Raw genomic sequence first — 16,721 nt, forward strand, 5'->3', positions numbered from 1 at the left:
CGCCAGGAGATCCAAAGGGCTCTCGTTGGAGGACCCATAGATATCCTTTTCATCCAGGAGCACCACCTTTCTGTCGGGCGTACCCGCACCTGCGGGAAGATCTTGCCAGGCAGGAGTCACTTTTTGGTCACCGACATATGGCTCCCACCAGGGTGGAGTATGCATCTCAGTCATTGAGCAGCTTCTATCCGAGGTTGTGGACTCTGGCACTCTGGTCCAGGGTCGAGCGCAGTGAATCATCCTTCGGGGGCTGGGGAAGACCGCATTGGCTTCCTCAACTTCTACGCCCCTAATGGGGCGACCGGGAGAGCCGAGTTCTGGAGCACCATTAGGCAGTCCCTCCCCTTGGTAGACCACTGGTGCCTAGGAGGGGATTGCAACATGCTAGAGGATGCAAAGGATAGGATGGGGGGCAGCCAGGAGACCATTCATGGGCCGGAGCTCGCTGCCTGGGAGGAACTAGTGCTGCAGGTGAGAGGCCAGGATCCGTGGACTCTCCCGGAGTTTGGCAGCAGGGGAGTCTATCTTTTTCGCGCTCGGATAGACGGGCCACAGGAGTTAACCTTTCCCGCATCGACAGGTTTTACATTGATGAGTGGGCTTGTGATAGAGGTGGCACTGTGGGCATACTTGCAGGCTCCTCGTTTTCAGACCACTTTCCAGTGCTTCTCCAGATCGAGGACCCTACGAGAGGAGAGCGGGGCCAGAGCGTCCGGATTCCAGATTGTCTCAGGAGCCCGAGATTGCGATCAGAGTTGAGGAGGTCTGGCAGGAGCTGCAGTTCAGGAGAGGAACAGCTGCGATCTAGCCAGTGGCTTGCAGGAGATCAGTCGGATGCTCCGACAGGCTGCCTTGGACCGTCTGGAGGCCTTCAGAGAGCAGGAGAGGAGCCTACGGAGGAGTCTAGCGTCCCTCCAGAGACTCCAGGAGAGGGATCCTACGAGCCCTTGGATCTCAGAGCAGATGGAGTCAGCTCGCACTGAGATCAGATCCATTGAGGAGAGGAGGGTGGAGTTTCGATTCCATGCTCGGGCTTCTTTTTGGACACAGGCTGGAGACAGAGTGACTCGAGATTTCTTTGAGGCGACAGGGCCTCGCTTCAGACGAGAGGGTCTCAGGCGTCTTCGGCAGGCTGATGGCCAGGTTGTGGTGGATCCCCCCAGGGTTCGGGCGATAGCCATAGATTTTTACAGGGATCTTCTCTCTGCTGAGCCAGCAGATGACAGGGTCAGAGAGGCTCGGGAGGCAATCTGGAGCTTCACGAGACCGGTTGTGCCGGCCCATTTGCAGCACTCCCTTCTCTCCCCCTTCTTGGATACGGAACTGGAGGAGGCTCTTCAGGCATTACCTCGGGGCAAATGCCTAGGAGAGGACGGTCTCTCAGTGGCTTTCTTCCAGAGGTATTGGGGCCTATTACATAGGGGCTTCACATTGGCATTCCAGGAGATTATGGAGTCGGGAGTCATGCCGGATAGCATGGCAGAAGGGATGATTCACTTGATCCCCAAAGAGGGAGGAGACAGACTGGAGATTAGACAGTGGAGACCGATAACCTTGCTAGGCACGGCCTACAAGGTCCTAGCTAAGGCGATCAGCAGCAGGCGGCTTCAGCCTCACCTTCCGGACATCATCCACTCCACGCAGACAGGCTTCATCCAGGATAGGAGCATTCTGGATAACATTTTCTCTTTCTGGGAGGCTACGGCTTTGGCTAGATTTCGGCAGGAGGATCTGGCAGTGCTCCTTCTCGACTTCGAGAAGGCATATGATCGGGTGGACTGGGCCTTCTTGGAAGGCACTATGGAGAGGATGGGCTTCCCCCCTCAGTGGATCCGTGGGGTCTCTGCACTCTACACATCGGCTCATAGCCAGGTGCTTATACAGGGCGTGCGTGGAGAGAGGTTCCAGCTCGCGCGCTCGGTGCGGCAGGGGTGCCCCTTGGCGCCCTTTCTTTTTCTTTTTGTGGCGGAGGCCATGAGCACTTTTTTGACGGCACAGGATACAGGTTTGCGGGGCCTCCAGCTTCCCATCCGCACCTCGGAGGAGCTCCTAGACTCGGAGTTTGCAGATGACACTGCTATCTATCTTCAGGGAGGTGAGGAGAACCTCCGCCGCCGCTTCGCCTCAGCCATGGATAGGTTTTGCAGAGCTTCGGGTGCTTTGATCAACTGGCACAAGTCGTGTGGGTTGTGGGTCAGTTCTATGCCCCCCCCGACTTGGAGGCCAGTTGATGGTTTTCAGTGGCTGCCCCCCGGCACTACAGTGCGTTATTTGGGATGCTACGTGGGCATTGACATATCTCCGGAGCAGCAGATAGCCCCCCTTCTTCTGAGCATTCGGAAGAAGCATCTGTATTGGAGTACCGCTCGTTTATCTCTGGCTGGCCGAGTAGTTGTGGCCAACCAAGTTCTGCTTGCTACCATGTGGTACATCACTTCTTGCTGGGCCGAGGTGTTGAGAGATATAATTGCGGTGTTGTGTATGTGGGAAAGCACCCTAGAGGTGCAAGATATTGTGTGTATGTGGGAAAGCACTCTAGAAGTGCAAGATATTGTGGTGAGATGGAATGCCACATGTAATATTGTATGGTGTGTGAGTGTTGACCAAAAGAAGTGGAAAAGGAGTTGCCACATGGATGATGACATGTAAAGTGGGATAAGGCTAGAGAGCCTATATCATTGTATGGTTCATTGTAATATGTAATACAAGAGAATAGTGTTGAGTGTGCAATCTCTCTCTCTCTAGTCATGGAGTTTTTAGTGTGGTTTAATCCACCTTAATCTTATGCTTAATCTATCTCCTTCACCATGACCAATCCCATTTCTAGAATCTTAACATGGTATCAGAGCCAAATGGGCTCTTGGTCATGGGTGATTATTATGTATATTAGCTTGGTTGTGAGTTTTTTTGATTAAGCATTATTTTCAGTTTATTATGAGAAAAAAATTATGCACACTCATATTATCATTTGCATTTGCATTTGTGAGGATTTGAGAGGAGATTTGCAACAAGGAGGTTGCATATAGAAGCTGCCCAAGAGAGTTGCAAATGGATTTTTGCAACATGGAGAGCTTGCTCATCATCAAGGAAGCTGAAAATGGAGATTTCAGCATTATGAAGGCTATGGAGTCTTCATCACCGTCAAGGAGAAGCTGCCAAGAGAAGATATGCTGCTGATTATGCCTTAAGAAGGTTGGTTTTGTGAAGTTTTGCCTCAAAGTTTTTGTGTTTGAGCATGGAAAAATGCTCAATGTATAAGGGTTGCTTGATGGGATGGAAGAATCCCAAGGTTCTTTGCATTTGGGCAAAGAGTGTAAGAGGTGCAATGCTTGTCTAAGAAGGGACAAGCAGTTATGGGCTTAGAAGAAGTCCATGGTTGAGCACATTGGAAAGAGTGATGCTCATGGTTTTGCTCATAGAAGATGGGCAATGTTTGGTGGAAGCTTTTGGAGTTTTCACATTGGTTTGCACCTATGGTTTCAAGAGAAACCACTTGAAGAAAGCACCCTTAATGTTTTGCATGCAAAAGAAGGGGAGTGTGTAGACTTTGATAAGCTCATTGGTGAGCTACAATAGCCATTGAATGGTATGAAAACCTCATGAGGGAGGTTTTACTAAGGTAAGAAAGTTTTGGAGCTCAAGGGAGAGCTAGTTGCAGTCATTGTAGCTAGGTTAATGGCTGTGTGAAGAACCTCAAGAAGGAGGTTGTTAAGGTATAAAGAGAAAAAAAGCTCAGTTGGGAGCTAATAGAAGAAGGTTCAGTGTAGCTGAATCTTAAAAGCCTACATCAGATCAGAAGAAAAGCTAGAGAATGGCAACAACTTGATTGTTGCTGCATATCAAAGTGAAACAGTGAACACATGGAAGCATGCTATGCTTACAAAGAGCACTAGCAGAGAACACATAGACCTTAGTAGCAAATGAGAGCTTAAGGAGGTCGAGAATCTACACGGTGTAGTGTACGTGGCCCTGCACAGAGAGGAGCGCAGAGAAGCAAGGCAGCAGCAACAATGAGGCAGTCAGCTAGAGGAGAGAAAGATCTAAACGGAAATAGATGAGAGAGCAACAGCAGCAGCGACAACACTACATAGCATTTTCATGGGTCTGAATGACGTAGCACAAACACACAGTAAACAATGTCGCAGTCTCTATGCGTAAAAGCGTACAGCTCATAGGAGCTTGAAGGCATCAATGGTGGTCCTCGTTCGTAGAGCAGTTGGGTGACCAATCGTTCGCACATAGCATAATGAGAGCAGCAAGCAAAGGTTGAGCTCTGAGGGAGCTCGACCTTGACTGAGAGAGCAAAGTTTGATTCAAGAAACGACAGCCAACAATGGGACTGAGAGAAGACCTGTGGGGCTAAGAGAAGACCTGCGCAGGCAGACGGAGATGTTATTGTTGAAGATGACGCTATGGTGAACTGTTTGCAACTGGCAAAGGAAGAAGAAGACCCGGCGGGCCGACAGTCTGAGCATGCTCAGCGCATTCAACGCGCTTGCAGAGCATTTTAAAAAGAAAAAAAAATAATTAAAACAAATGTGATCCCTTTGAGCAAGATAAGGTTAAAAAAACAAGGCCTTAAAAAATTGCCTTATTAAGCCTCATTCACATACAACTGGTTTTTTTTAAAAAACCTTTTTAGAAGACATTCACACACACCTGGGTCCGCTGCCCGGCTTTGGCCAAAAAGGCTTTGTAATTTTATTTTTTCACCCAGATGATGGACAAATCATCCACGAGCATGCGTGCTCAAAACAAAAATTTTGTAATCATCCATGGTATGAGGGTAACCATGCCCGAGCTCACCGAGAAGCTCGAAATGGTTGTTGTGATGTGTGCATGAGCGATGCACGTGTGAGGTGCATGCGCATGGGTTGGTTCCCACCCAAACTTCCATGTTCAAATCGGACTCTCAGTGGTTCCGCTGTGAGCGATGAGTCGGCTCAAAATGGACTAGGTGTCTAAGATGGTAGACACGGGCACACATGTTTGGTTGATGAACACTCCAATGTATCATTGAGGGGGAGTGTTGAGAGATAGCGATTGCGTTTGTGCAATGCTACATTGTAAGGATGATGGATGATGGGTGAGTTGTGGAACACCTCGATTAAGAGGGGGTGTTGAGAGATATAATCGCGGTGTTGTGTATGTGGGAAAGCACCCTAGAGGTGCAAGATATTGTGTGTATGTGGGAAAGCACTCTAGAAGTGCAAGATATTGTGGTGAGATGGAATGCCACATGTAATATTGTATGGTGTGTGAGTGTTGACCAAAAGAAGTGGAAAAGGAGTTGCCACATGGATGATGACATGTAAAGTGGGATAAGGCTAGAGAGCCTATATCATTGTATGGTTCATTGTAATATGTAATACAAGGGAATAGTGTTGAGTGTGCAATCTCTCTCTCTCTAGTCATGGAGTTTTTAGTGTGGTTTAATCCACCTTAATCTTATGCTTAATCTTATGTTCTTCACCATGATCAATCCCATTTCTAGAATCTTAACATTCTCGCGGGCGTGCATTGGCCAGGTGCAGAGGCTCACCAGGAACTTTCTTTGGTCCGGTGGCGAGACGGGCAGCCCGCCACCAGGGCCAAGGTGGCATGGGCTGTGATCACTCAACCGAGGGAGAGAGGCGGCCTGGGCATTGTTGATCCTATTTGCCAAAGCCGAGCTTTGCTTGGCAAGTTGGTAGTTCGTGGCCTCCTGCTAGGCGCTGAGCCGTGGTGGAAGGAGTTTCTTGTTTCCAGGATGCTCAGCCGCACTCCTTCTCTTAGCGGCCCCTGGACCCCCAGCATCAGGTGGATCTTTACAGAGCAGCGCTCCAGAGGAGTAGGCCTTGGCTTTGAGGAGCGTTTTGTAGCTAGCCTTCTGAGGGCCTGGGCGCATCTGAGGCCGTCACTCTTCCAGACTCCCCCGGGCACCGATGAGGAGCGCCTGAGGCAGCCATTGATCTGGAACCCCTTGATTCGACTTCCCAGTGGCCATATGGTTGGATCGCAGCCTCACGTGTCGTGGGGCCCGTTGAGCTCCGGCCCAGCCCAGTCCCTAGACGACTGGATATGTTTTCAGCAGTTGCCTCTAGAGGCTCAGGAGAGGAGACTCAGTGGGATGAGGGGCAGAGAGTCGATGAGACAGGACATTGAGGCGGCCATCCCCCGGGAGTGGCGGACCCCAGTACAGGACCCTACACCTCCACAGTGGATGGGTGTCTTTACTCGGCATGAGATCCTTCTAGCGGTTTGCGGCACAGCGGAGAGAGTCGCCCCACTCACTTTCGAGGTGGGAGAGGGTGGCCAGCTTCAGAGGACACGACTGGATTTGGATGGGCTCCAGGGTTGTATTCTTCAGAGGGTGCGGGTGGTCGGCTTTCATCAGAGACAGTGGCATGTAGACCCCTCACCGGCCTTGATAGGGGAGGACTGTTCTTGGAGATTATGGGCTTGGGACAGCAGGCCTCTTATTCGCCTTCACAGTGGGATCCAGGTGAGTGGTTTTGGCGAGATCCCTACTCGGCCCCCACCAGCCAGGCATCCCCTTTTTTCAGTACACAGCGAGGCTGGGGCGGTGGATTCAGAGGCACAGGATAGCGAGCACCCCGGCGGGGGCGGCCGAGCATTGGCGACGAGACAGGGGCTCTCCCCTGCCTTTCTTAGGGACTTCTGGTAGCGCCTTTGGGGCCGCCGGAAGGTGACGCTTTTTCTCTGGCTCACAGCGCATAGAGGACTGGTTGTGGGGGCTTGGCTAGCTTTTGGCAGACACCCAGCGTCCTGCCCTCGGTGCGGCCATGCACAGGAGTCGCAGCGGCACTGCTTATGGGATTGCCCACCATAGGCACAGCAGGTCTGGCAGCGCGCTCTCAGGATGGTTTTTGCAGGCTCACCAGGTGAGATGCTGGTGACGTGGGGTGCGGTGGCTTGGGCCACGGACAGCGGCCCGGCCCTTGGATATGAGGACGTCCCTGGCAGTGCGACCATCCAGGTATCTGACAAGCGGTGGTTCCGACGCCAGACTTCTCTTCGGCAGTCCCTCAGGAGGGGGTCGGGCACAGATGGGAGATGATCAGCAGCATGACGGCTTGGCACATATGGAGAACCCGATGCAGGGAGGCCATTGACTGCCAGGTGACTCCACCGGCGAAGGTCATACAGGCCCTCTGGGTGGACATCATTCACACCTTGAGAGGACACTGGGAAACTCCAGGAGAGCGACTCGGTCACATCTATTTCATTTCACATCACATCATATCACATTCATTCACATCACATATCATCCATTCACATCTATCCCAATTCACATCACATCTCATCACATCCATTCACATCACATATCATTCATTCACATCTATCCCAATTTACATCACATCTCATCACATCCATTTCACATCACCTCTCATTCATTTACATCCCGATTCACATCACATCCATTTCACATCACCTCTCATTCATTTACATCCCGATTCACATCACATCACATTCATTCATATCCATCACATTCATTCTTATCACCATCCCATCATATACATTTTATCCACAGTACATCACATCACATCTATCCACATCATATCTCATTCACCCCATCCACATTACATCACATCCACATAATGTATCATTCATACACATCTCATCTCATTCATCCACGTCCATCCAATCGTTCACATGTATAACTACCTACATCTATCCATACATTCACATCTATCACTTCACATCCACATATATTCATGTCACATCACATCTCTTTACATCACATCACATTCTTTCACATACATATCCACATCCATTCTTTCACATACGTCCACATCCATTCTTTCACATACACATCCACATCCATTCTTCACATACACATCCACATCCATTCTTTCACATACATCCACATCCATTCTTTCACATACATCCACATCCATTCTTTAACATACACATCCACATACATTCTTTGCATACACATCCACGTCCATTCTTTCACATACATCCACATCCATTCTTCACATACACATCCACATCCATTCTTCACATACACATTCACATCCATTTTTATCACATACACATCCACATCCATTTACTTCCCATCTCACCCTTTCACATATCCTCTCTTCTCATTCTCATCTCATCATTCACATCCACATCCATTTACTTCACATCTCATCCACATTCATTTTCATTACACCACATCCTATCACATCCCATTTACATCTTATCACATGCCATTTACATCATCTTACCACATCTCATTTACATCTTATCACATCTTTTTTACATTTTATCACATCCATTCCACATCCTATTCCTATTTAGTAGCTTTTTCTACTTTGATACCAATTAATGGGACTTTTTCTAAATTTTTGCCAATTGCTTGGCTTAGATAAAGATTCTTTTTCTCGATGACTATTTTCATATTCCTTCTCAATTCCTCAATTGAATTATATTCAATATTCCTCTTTTGAATAAAAGAATTCATGGGATTTATAGAAATCAATTCTACCCATATTTTCACTTTTAATAAATCAATTCATATGATTTATAGAAATCAATTCTACCCATATTTTCACTTTTAATAAATAATCATGAATTGAATTATACTAAAAATTTCTCTTCTTCCCATTTAATTTCTTGGATCTCAAATACCATGGGAATTCCTCTTTTTGCATTTAATTATTTGCATTCTAATATCATGGGAATTCATCTTTTATCAAATATTTCTCATAAAATAATTTCATCTAAACTAAAATACCCATTAATTCAATATGATAGGAATTTCTCTTTTCCCATCTAAATGATGGAATTTCAAATGTCATAGGAATTTTTCTTTTACCATTTAAATATTTCTCATAGATAAAATAAATTTATCTAAAATTAATCTTTGAATTTAAATAAAATATCCAATAATTCCAATATGCTAGGAATTTCTCTTTTCCCATCTAAATGATGGAATTCCAAATGTCACAGGAATTCTTCTTTTACCATTTAATTATTTCTCATAGATAAAATAAATTTATCTAAAATTAATCTTTGAATTTAAATAAAATATCCAATAATTCCAATATGCTAGGAATTTCTCTTTTCCCATCTAAATGATGGAATTCCAATTGTCATATGAATTTCTCTTTTACCATTAAATTATTTCTCATAGATAAAATAAATTTATCTAAATATCATCTTTGAATTTAAATAAAATATCCAATAATTTTAATATGCTAGGAATCTCTCTTTTCCCATCTAAATGATGGAATTCCAAATGTCATAGGAATTTCTCTTTTACCATTTAATTATTTCTCATAGATAAAATAAATTTATCTAAAATTTATCTTTGAATTTAAATAAAATATCTAATAATTTCAATATGCTAGGAATTTCTCTTTTCCCATCTAAATGATGGAATTCCAATTATCATAAGAATTTCTCTTTTACCATTTAATTATTTCTCTTAGATAAAATAAATTTATCTAAAATTCATATTTGAATTTAAATAAAATATCCAATAGTTCCAATATGCTAGGAATTTCTCTTTTTTCATCTAAATGATGGAATTCCAATTGTCCTAGGAATTCCTCTTTTACCATTTAATTATTTCTCATAGATAAAATAAATTTATCTAAAATTCATCTTTGAATTTAAATAAAATATCCAATAATTTCAATATGTTAGGAATTTCTTTTTCCCATCTAAATGATGGAATTCCAAATATGGTGGAAATTCCTCTTTCATCATAAAAATGAATTACTAGAAATTCCTCTTTTTGCTAATTAACTTTTTATGCATAAACATTAAAATCAATTTTGCATGATTATGATGAGAATTTTTCAATTAACCTAGGATGATTAATCCTAGAATATGGTAGGAAGTCTTTTCATATTATGAATGAAAATGATTTATGTGTTAATTTTTCAGAAATTTTGCTGTCATAGCTCCGTTGCTATTACTGATCATTTTTAAAAATTTTGAAAGCATAAATTTTAGTAATACCATATGATATAATAACTATTATTTGGATCAATATCCAATTATGGACTTGATTCCCAAGTTTTTCATAAATTAAATAGCATAAAAGCGTTAAAAAGCCACTTATTTGGCCTTAAATTTGACAAGCATAGAATTTACTTTTAGATTTGAGAATTGCTTCATGAGAAGCATCATTTGAATATAGGATAGGTCATAGGAATGACCATTCTTTGGGGGGGAGAGAGATATGCTTAAAAAACATTTAATTTAAGCATAAATGGAAACTTTATAAAATTTATCACTAAAATTTATTAGAGAGCTTCAATTGCATTAAAGAGCCATTCAATTGAATACTTCTCAAGCTTGAGAGGAGTTGAGAAGTGAGAAACATTTAGAGATTAAGAAAAAGACCATAAACTCACACTTTACCTCTTGTTTTGCTTGATTCTTTAGTCATTGGAGAGGCCCCCAACCAATCAATTGGTTAGTATGTTGAGGAAGGCTCCAAAGAAGGTTGAAGAGAGAGAGAAACTCCATTCTCTCCAAATTGCAGAGGAATTTTAGAGGACAATAGAAAATATCATTATTTTAGTATAATATTGTCATGGTATAGTTCTCATATTTTTTTACAAAGGGCTAAGGGTCTATTTAGAGGTGAGGGAGGCCTCTAACCAAGTCCAACTAGTTTCTAGAATTTTCTAGATGAGGGAGGCCTCTAACCAAGTCCAACTAGTTTCTAGAATTTTCTAGGTTCATTTGGCTGAATTTGGACAAGATTTGGACCAGTTTGGCTCCCTTTTTTATTTGGTTTGATCCCGAGAGATGAGAGATAAAAATATCTTATTATTTTTTAGTTTAAAGCTCCTCCACACATGTGAAATAGGCACCTCCTTGAAGAGCCCCCTTCTCCTTACCAAGGTGTCAAAAATGTATCATTATACCCAAAATATCTTTTTTTTAGTAATATTCATAGTTTTTTACTAATAAACCTTGTACTCAGTCAACTCTTCATCTTATGTGGGCATTTACTCATTTTTAGGTATTTTCTTTTATAAATTAGATTTATCTCCTCCCCACACTTGGATTGATCCTATTGGCCCATAAGAATCTTAATTATTTGACCATAATCTAAAATTTTCTGAAAATTTAGACTCTTAGGCTAAGGTCCTTTATACCTATTTTAAATTAATTCCAATTGCACATTGGAAAGTTCTTTTTGAATTTCTGTTTCAAGGGAAACCATTTTAGACACTAGGAGGATTTTTATATCCAAAAATATCTCAATTTTGGATTACCTCCCTCTAGACATTTTCTCTCTCCACGCCAACACAGAGTAAAATAGAATCTTTCTTTTATTTCAGAGAGGGGAATAATTATAAGATTAGAAGGGGAGGTTCTTACACCTTCACACCTCAAAAGCTGGAGGGAGGAATCTTACATATCTCATAATGTTTAACTAATAAACCTTGTACTCAGTCAACTCTTCATCTTATGTGAGCATTTACTAATTTTTAGGTATTTTATTTTATTCTTTTGGATTTATCTCATCCCAACACTTGGATTAATCCAATTGGCCCGTTGGAACCTTAATTGGATCATAATGTAGACCCTTAGGATAAGGTCCCTTATACACATTTTTAATTAATTCCTAATGCACATTGGAAAGTTCATTTTGAACTTTTGTTTCAAGGGAATCTTTTTTAGGCACTAGGAGATTTTTTGTATCCAAGGATATCTTAATTTTGAATTACCTCTCTCTAGACATTTTCTCTCTCTATGCCAAAACAGGGTAAAACAAGAACTTTCTTCTATTTCAGAGAGGGGAATGATTACAAGAACAGAAGGGAAGGTTCTTATACCTTTACTTCTCAAAAGCTGGAGGAAGGAATCTTACAAAGATGTCAGCCACCTGATCCTCTATGTTGACATATACCATATCTACATCACCTGCTAGAACCTTCTCCCTCACAAAGTGATAGTGTACCTTAATGTGCTTCGTTCTAGCATGGTATACTGGGTTACCAGCCATCTGTATGCTACTCATGTTTTCACAATGAATGATAAGTGCCCTATCCATGGGCTCACCCATATCACCAAGTAGCTTCTGAAACCAAACTACCTCACAAGCTACCATAGCAGCACCCCTGTACTCTACCTTTGTACTCAACAAGGCAACTATTGGATGCTTCTTACTACTCCAACTCACAGTAGTACTCCCAAATGAGAACATAAAACCACTGGTAGATATCCTGATATCCTGTCTGCAACACTACTAGCCCAATCAGCATTTGTGTACCATTAGGGAAAAACGGAGCTCATTTTGGGGCCCTGTAAGAAATTCACTATTTTTCGATTTATTTCTCTCCTAAAAGATCTCAAAAATAATAAAATATGGAAACGTGGCTCAGAACTGTCAGTAAGGACCACTGAACTGTCAGTTCAGAAAAGAATAAGATAATCTTTTGTCTAACTAACACGATTTTGCATTAAATATCTCCTTAATTTTTTTTGTTTCTCGAAGATTTCGCATCTCTTTTGACGACGTGTGCAGGCCTCTCATAAAGAATCCATCGCTGAACTTAATGATTGTATGGATACCGCCACACTTCCACAATTCATGTTACAAAAAGACTATGAGATTGAGAAGCCAACTTTGCAACCTCAGAAGCACAAAAATGGCCGATACTAGTGAAGTACAATCTCAGAAGAAGCGATTATATCATCTTCACATCGACTTAGAAGAACAATATGCTCCAGCACAAAAAAGACGAAAGGATACGGTGCTAAATGCTCAACAACGGGAAAATATGAGAAGAGAAGGGCTCCAACATATTGACTTATGGTGTGATGGAAGTATATATCCAAAATGTCCAGTACAAAACTCTACACCTCCATTTGTCAATCCAACCACACTATTGAGGTTTGCGGGCGATGGACAAAATGGACTTCTTGGTTATATTTCAGCACAGTCTGCATTTGCAGAAACATATAAAACAATGTACCTACAAGAAAAGGGAGCCAGGATTCAAGAGATAGCTATTCGTGCAAAATTGGAGCAGCAGTTGCAGAATGAAATTGAGGAGCATTCAAAGAGTAAAAAAGAGTTAACAAGATCAAGAAGGAAGAGAACCATGCTTGGAGACAGAAAACGAAGTAGGAAGATTAAAAACATTGCAAATTTGAAGGCTCGGACTGGTGGATGCAAGCGAAGAATTCAGGAAGCAAGGTTAGTTTGCAATTTCTTATTTTTTAAACTCAAAAATGCTCTCAAATGACTATATGTATTTTGTCCATTATTGCAAAACAGGATTGGAAGTGTTGAATAATATAGGCATATTGTGTTGTTACTATATTGTTACTATAGGAAATTATTGGAGCCTGCAAAAGAAAATATGGATCCCAACCTTCTTCCAGTTAAACAAATGAAAGGATTGCTTTCTTGTGGTGTAGCAAAAGGTTTGATTGAAGAAAAAAAATACAAAACAATCAAACGCAATGTTGTAGAGGACTTTATATCCAATAATCAAGTTGATGGTACTACAATCCAAGAGGCTCTTGATGTTAGTGGAGTTAGCAGGAAGGGATATAGTTCGATTTTCCATGCGATATCCTCAACTTTGAGAGATCAAAGGATTAAACGAGTTTTACTGCCAAATCCAGCAACAGTGTGGAAGATAAGAGGTCATTTGAATGAAAGTATAGATGAGTTTATTGGACCATATATCCATATTGAAGATATATTTCATGGTGCTAAAGGAACCACTGTGTATGACCCTTGGAACAATATATTTGTAGATCTACAACAACTTCAAAGAAGAATGGTCGAGTTTTATGGAATAACATTTGAAGAGTGCAAAGGCATTTTGAAATTTGTTATCAAACTGGATGAGTGTGAGGTTGTAAAGGAAAAGAAAATGGAAAGGATTACTATCACATTGATGAATGGAGCACTTGATACATCATTGAATGAAGCGAGTTTGAAGTATTTTAGTGTGCAGTCAAAGAAACACATATGGTGGTTGGGCTCATTCCAGGTATGATCATTTTTTATTTCGTACTTGATTTTAGTCAATGTTTTCAAATCTTTTATAGTAAGACTTTTGTTTTGTATAATCACAGGTAAAGACAGAAGACCATGAAACACTAGATTGGGTGTTTCACCACACGGAAATACCAAGAATAATTAAAAGACAGGTGCAAGGAGAGAATCTCCATGTTGCAGGAAAAGGTGATTTTCAAGTAGAGTGGCACATGGCGGGGGATCTTAAAACACTTAAGTGCATGTATAACGTTAGTAAAGGAGGTAACTCAAAGTCTCCTTGTCTTTACTGCAAAGAATCAGCGCAAGTAATGGATTCTAAATGGTGGAAGAGAGCACCTAATAGAGATAAAGTTGACCCTGACTTCAAGGCCATTCTTGACATTCCACTATGCAATGTTCACATATGCACATTGCATGCTCTATGTCGAATTATTGAGAAATTGGTATTTTTGTATATTGGATTTGCTTGGAAACTCCGTCCCGAAAGAAATAGAAAGGATGCTCTTCATGCATTGGAAAAAGTGTTATCCGATATAGGTCTGCATGGAGGTGATGTTCATATCACAAAGGATTTTAAAAAGTCTAGCAATGGCAAGGAGGTACCAATCAAGCCCTCTATTGGTGGTGTTAAGGCAAGAAGATTCTTGTCTCGACCCAAACACAATAGTAAGCAAGTAAGGCAAGGTAAAACAGTTTCAAGGATTAGTTATGGATTGTGGAAGCAAGTCCATAATGCCGTGAAAGATCATGAGGCAGATGGGGAAGCACGAAATGTGAAGGCAGAGGTGTGGAGGTCTCTTGATCAACTCTTCATGTTCTGTGACAATGTAACATGGACAAAGAGTGATTACAAGAACTTTGAAGAGGCAATAAAACATTTTGGGAAGTCAATGAAAGACGCATGGACAGCCTGCAATATAACTCACTACATGGTAAAGTGATGTCTTCTTCTTTTACTTAAGTGTGATCCTCTTTTCTTTTATAACTTACTATGCATTCTTATGTCTTTGTGAAAACAGCATATTATCTACAACCACCTTCCCTATTTTGTCAAAAAGTATGGATGCCCAGCAATTTGGTCTACCCAAGGCATGGAGAAGTCTCACTACATGGCACGTAATGCATTTTTCAGACACACACAACACTATGGAGGGAGTCAAAAGGCAAATAGTCTGAAGGAAGTCTTCCAATGGTTTTACCGAGGCATTCTACAAAGGCTGCATGCTAAAAGAAAAGTTGCTAGCTCCAAAGTCAAGCTTGCTTTTATTCTAGCCCAAAAGCAAAGACGAAGACAAACTTTGGACAATTCAATGGCAGCAGAGAGACATAGACAGTGGAGGGATTCGAAGATATTTAGAAACCATAAATGGACAAGTAAACATGAATAGCAGTTTGTAACTTATTGGTATTATGTCCACATGTTTTCAAACTCAATCAATAGATTTTTATTCTGTGGAACAAGTGACTCTTGGTGTAATGCCTATATGTTTTGAGACTCTATCAAAAGTAAGTCTTTTGTGAAACATGTGATCTATATTAACAAGCATCAATACATCCATATATTAACAAGCATCAATACATCCATATATTAACACACAAAAAATTCAATCAATACTACTTAATTATGCTAGACATACTGTTGATCCTTACCAATAAAATACTGAGTGTCAAACACTTTTAGAAGCTTTTGAGTGTGGGAAGAGTACTGAAGTGTCGTACAATGATGGGACAAATGCAAAAGGGTACTGATCGTCCGTACGGACAAGGAACTGATGAGGATCAAAGACTTTGTACAAATCAGTTCAACTTCAACATAATGTTTGTGCTATATTTGATGACTAAATCCTATTACTCCCAAGGCTTGCGAGTCGGAACTCTCTTTTTGAACTTGATTGGACTCTTTTTCTTCCTTATTGGCTTGATGTCGACTTTCTGTTTATCAATGCTTGCCTCTGTTGCTTGTGTGAGAGGGGTATCCTTGTCTTCAGCTATCTCCACGTGTTCTTCTTCTTGGATTGTGTGGCCTGATGCAATCATGGGTGGCTCTCGGAACCTTATGAGCTTGTGTTTTCCATAGCCCTCTAGACATTTGGGCTCCTTAACACCACATGCTAATGCATAAGAAGTGTAAGACAAAAAGTAAGAGGCCCTAGAGACCTGCTTATTCACATAATCCCCAAATATATCTATGGCGGACAACCTCTCTATTAAAATGATCTTTTCCTTTTGCCATGGAAGATCATGTCCACCTAATACCCTAGACAAACATTTAAAGAAGTAAACAATGGCTTCTCCATTGTTGCTCAACTGCCTATGGTAAATCAAGATCTTAGCACTACCTAGATCATGAATATAATGAGCTAGGCTTGACATTTTGCCAAACCCAGCTGGCCTGCTTCCACTTGATCTCTGGAGGAATGTGTCATCCTCAATTTGTAGCTGCCATGTATCAAAAGATTATAGTGAGACAATGATACATAACTACAAAACATTTAAACACAACATAAAGTATTTGATTTGATAATAATATCATACCCTCTCATTTTCATCAGCAACAAGAAGTTCATCTTTCCAAAGATTTATTCCTCTCCCCTCCAGTCCAGCCTCTTCTTTAAGTTTTTCCTTATGAAGTGATGAGAGATTCATAGCTTCCTGGGTGAGCTGGAAGGCAGCTTCATCTGGCTCTTGGAAACTTTCAGCCTCTTTGAAACAAATAGTAAGGGCCTCTGCAGGATCAAAGGTTGTT

The sequence above is a fragment of the Cibotium barometz genome, chromosome 7, assembly GCF_041138505.1.
Source record: "Cibotium barometz isolate CiBa-2024 chromosome 7, ASM4113850v1, whole genome shotgun sequence".
In the NCBI taxonomy this organism is placed as follows: Eukaryota; Viridiplantae; Streptophyta; class Polypodiopsida; order Cyatheales; family Cibotiaceae; genus Cibotium; species Cibotium barometz.